Below are 5000 nucleotides of genomic sequence, written 5' to 3' on the forward strand. Positions count from 1 at the left end.
AGGCCATCACACACACACACATCGACAGTAATTAACCTTATTGACCCGCCGTTTGAGTTTAGGGAGCAATTGAGTTTATTGATTAGCCCCCTGACAACACACTAACACACACACTAACACACACTAACACAGACAGAGACACTAACACAGACACACACACTAACACACACACACTAACACAGAGACACTAACACACACTAACACAGACACAGACACACACTAACACAGACACACACATTAAAATTATTTATTTTTCATGCCACGCAGATTAAAATACTTAAATAAGAACTGAAGAAGACAGCTCAGGTGTCAGAATTCAGTTCATGATTCTCTTAACGAGGAGTTAATAACTTCTGTGTTTTGATTAGTTGATGTTTGTTTATTTGTTAGGACACATTATGGAATAAATAAACATAAAAATACGTCTGAAAACATGATGCAGCTCTGCAGTCCACACAAACATCATATCCAGAAGAGAACGTTAAATAAACAATAAAATCATGTCCGTCTAACATGATGAAATCAATCATGAGACGTTACAGTCTGTTTACCTGCTACAGACGTTACAGTCTGTGTACCTGCAGACGTTACAGTCTGTTTACCTGCTGCAGACGTTACAGTCTGTGTACCTGCAGACGTTACAGTCTGTTTACGTGCAGACGTTACAGTCTGTTTACGTGCTGCAGACGTTACAGTCTGTTTACCTGCAGACGTTACAGTCTGTGTACCTGCAGACGTCACAGTCTGTTTACCTGTTGCAGACGTTACAGCCTGTTTACCTGCTGCAGACGTTACAGCCTGTGTACCTGCAGACGTTACAGTCTGTGTACCTGCAGACGTCACAGTCTGTTTACCTGTTGCAGACGTTACAGCCTGTTTACCTGCTGCAGATGTTACAGCCTGTGTACCTGCAGACGTTACAGCCCGTTTACCTGCTGCAGACGTTACAGTCTGTGTACCTGCAGACGTCACAGTCTGTTTACCTGTTGCAGACGTTACAGCCTGTTTACCTGCTGCAGACGTTACAGCCTGTTTAACCGCTGCAGACGTTACAGCCCGTTTACCTGCTGCAGACGTTACAGCCTGTGTACCTGCTGCAGCCTTTTTACCTGCTGCAGACATTACAGCCTGTGTACCTGCTGCAGCCTGTTTACCTGCTGCAGACGTTACAGCCTGTATCCCTGCTGCAGACGTTACAGTCTGTTTACCCGCTGCAGATGTTACAGTCTGTTTACCTGCAGATGTTACAGTCTGTTTACCTGCTGCAGACGTTACAGTCTGTTTACCTGCTGCAGACGTTATAGTCTGTCTACCTGCTGCAGACGTTACAGTCTGTTTACCTGCTGCAGATGTTACAGTCTGTTTACCTGCAGGCGTCACAGCCTGTTTACCTGTTGCATACGTCACAGTCTGTTTACCTGCAGACGTTACAGTCTGTTTACCCGCTGCAGACGTCACAGTCTGTTTACCTGCAGACGTTACAGCCTGTTTACCTGCTGCAGACGTTACAGCCTGTTTACCCGCTACAGACGTTACAGTCTGTTTACCTGCAGACGTTACAGTCTGTTTACCCGCTGCAGACGTCACAGTCTGTTTACCTGCAGACGTTACAGCCTGTTTACCTGCTGCAGACGTTACAGCCTGTATCCCTGCTGCAGACGTTACAGTCTGTTTACCCGCTGCAGATGTTACAGTCTGTTTACCTGCAGATGTTACAGTCTGTTTACCCGCTGCAGACGTTACAGTCTGTTTACCTGCAGACGTTACAGTCTGTTTACCTGCAGATGTTACAGCCTGTATCCCTGCTGCAGACGTTACAGTCTGTTTACCCGCTGCAGATGTTACAGTCTGTTTACCTGCAGACGTTACAGTCTGTTTACCTGCAGATGTTACAGTCTGTTTACCCGCTGCAGACGTTACAGTCTGTTTACCCGCTGCAGATGTTACAGTCTGTTTACCTGCTGCAGACGTTACAGTCTGTTTACCTGCAGATGTTACAGTCTGTTTACCTGCTGCAGACGTTACAGTCTGTTTACCTGCAGACGTTACAGTCTGTTTACCTGCAGACGTTACAGTCTGTTTACCTGCAGACGTTACAGTCTGTTTACCTGCAGCCGTTACAGCCTGTATCCCTGCTGCAGATGTTACAGTCTGTTTACCTGCTGCAGACGTTACAGTCTGTTTACCTGCAGCCGTTACAGCCTGTTTACCTGCTGCAGACGTTACAGTCTGTTAACTATTTCTACAGTGTGCGTTTTTACTTTTAGTGCAGTTAAGGCTGAATACTTGCTGGTCTCCCCTTCTTCACTTCCTTTTTCCTCCCCTGTCTGACCAGTGTGTGTGTGTGTGTGTGTGTGTGTGTGTGTGTGTGTGTGTGTGTGTGTGTGTGTGTGTGTGGGTGGGTGGGTGGGTGGTAATCCACAGTAAGTGGAGTATGTTTCTGAACGGAGACGATCAGCCGCCTGCAGAGAATCAATACAGCGATCAATACTGAGAAAAAAGGGAGCGATCTAACAGGTCATTATGTGAGTGTGTGTGTGTGTGTGTGTGTGTGTGTGTGTGTGTGTGTGTGTGTGTGTGTGTGTGTGTGTGTGTGCGCGCTTGTGTATGTGTGTCCTGTACTCCATTATGTTAAACATATTTAGATAAACAATGAAGTTTCGTGTGTCTGTCCGGTAAACTTTCAATTAAAGAGATGAAAAAAGTTTAGGTTCAAACCATGGTCACACACACACACACACACACACACTCACACACACACTCACACACACACAGGATAGAAAAGATTCTTAAATATGATAAATCTCTTATCTCCGTTCTTCCCTCTAACAGCTTTAACACATCCAGCACAACATCTGATTATTGCACACAATCATGTTATACACACACACACACACACACACACACACACACACAGCTTGAGTTTCAGAGTCTAAGTGTGTCGGTAAGATGATCCGATCACACACTTTCCTGTTAGAGGATAAAAACATTAAACACTCTCTGCAGGACAAGAAGGACCATCTCAAAGTGTTTAAAGAGATTTACTTTGATGGTGGACAGATGATGGACAGATGATGGACAGATGATGGACAGATGGTGGACAGATGATGGACAGATGATGGACAGATGGTGGACAGATGGTGGACAGATGATGGACAGATGGTGGACAGATGATGGACAGATGTTGGACAGATGTTGGACAGATGATGGACAGATGATGGACAGATGTTGGACAGATGATGGACAGATGGTGGACAGATGGTGGACAGATGATGGACAGATGATGGACAGATGATGGACAGATGGTGGACAGATGATGGACAGATGATGGACAGATGATGGACAGATGGTGGACAGATGGTGGACAGATGATGGACAGATGTTGGACAGATGATGGACAGATGGTGGACAGATGATGGACAGATGATGGACAGATGGTGGACAGATGGTGGACAGATGATGGACAGATGGTGGACAGATGATGGACAGATGTTGGACAGATGTTGGACAGATGATGGACAGATGATGGACAGATGTTGGACAGATGGTGGACAGATGGTGGACAGATGGTGGACAGATGATGGACAGATGATGGACAGATGTTGGACAGATGGTGGACAGATGATGGACAGATGGTGGACAGATGATGGACAGATGATGGACAGATGATGGACAGATGGTGGACAGATGCTGGACAGATGGTGGACAGATGGTGGACAGATGATGGACAGATGGTGGACAGATGATGGACAGATGATGGACAGATGATGGACAGTTGTTGGACAGATGATGGACAGATGATGGACAGATGTTGGACAGATGGTGGACAGATGATGGACAGATGTTGGACAGATGTTGGACAGATGTTGGACAGATGATGGACAGATGATGGACAGATGATGGACAGATGTTGGACAGATGTTGGACAGATGATGGACAGATGATGGACAGATGATGGACAGATGATGACAGACTGTAGTTATAATGTTTAATGTCTTGTGCTGCGTTCAGGGACCGTGGGCTCAGATGTGAGCGGTCGATCCCATTTAGTGAGCGTCATTGAAAGCAGTTCAGGCTTTCATTGATTTCTGATTTGCATCAGAGGAAAATAACGTGTTTGTGTCGCGTTGCTGCACGACTTCCTCTCAGACACAAACGATCACAAACATCTGATCCCACTCAGCGCGAGACGAGGACGGACAAGGACGCGTCATCTTAGATTGTTTTTGACTGCATTTTGTAAATGTTTATATATTTAAATCATTTATCCATGAAAACTGAGAACTGAAGCTCACATGGATTTCTTCTTTGAGTCCAACAGTGAAGATACAAACTGATTCTGCTTCAACTGCAAATATGACAACACTGATGATGATGATGATGATGATGATGATGATGATGAAGTCAGCTGTTTCGTTCTTCTGGCTGCAGGGGAGGGAAAATCTCGACCTCATTTCCTCTACAAATGTCACACACTTTCTTTTTTGTGTCCAAGTATCTGTTAGCCTAGCTTAGCATACACACTTGAAACACAGGGAAACTGTTAGCCTAGCTTAGCATACACAATTGAAACACAGGGAAACTGTTAGCCTAGCTTAGCATACACACTTGAAACACAGGGAAACTGTTAGCCTCGCTTAGCATACACACTTGAAACACAGGGAATCTGTTAGCCTAGCTTAGCATACACACTTGAAACACAGGGAAACTGTTAGCCTAGCTTAGCACAAAGATATAAAGAGAACAGTCATTTGTTCCTGTCCTGATTTTAGAGCATTTCAAACTAAAACACATTTTTACTGTGATGTTTTTTTGTCGCAGAAACTCAGGCAATGATGTGATTGGTTGGTTGTTGTTTTCTTATTTCAAACATGTAAACAAAGTTAGAGTGGGTTAGTAAACAACACAAATGGTTATGAATACGACTCGTGGTGTTAGGATGAGATCAGACGCTGCTCACACCTTCACACAGATCGATGAAGAGAAAAAACAGATGTGAA

This window comes from Labrus bergylta, chromosome 20 (assembly GCF_963930695.1).
Source record: "Labrus bergylta chromosome 20, fLabBer1.1, whole genome shotgun sequence".
NCBI lineage: Eukaryota > Metazoa > Chordata > Actinopteri > Labriformes > Labridae > Labrus > Labrus bergylta.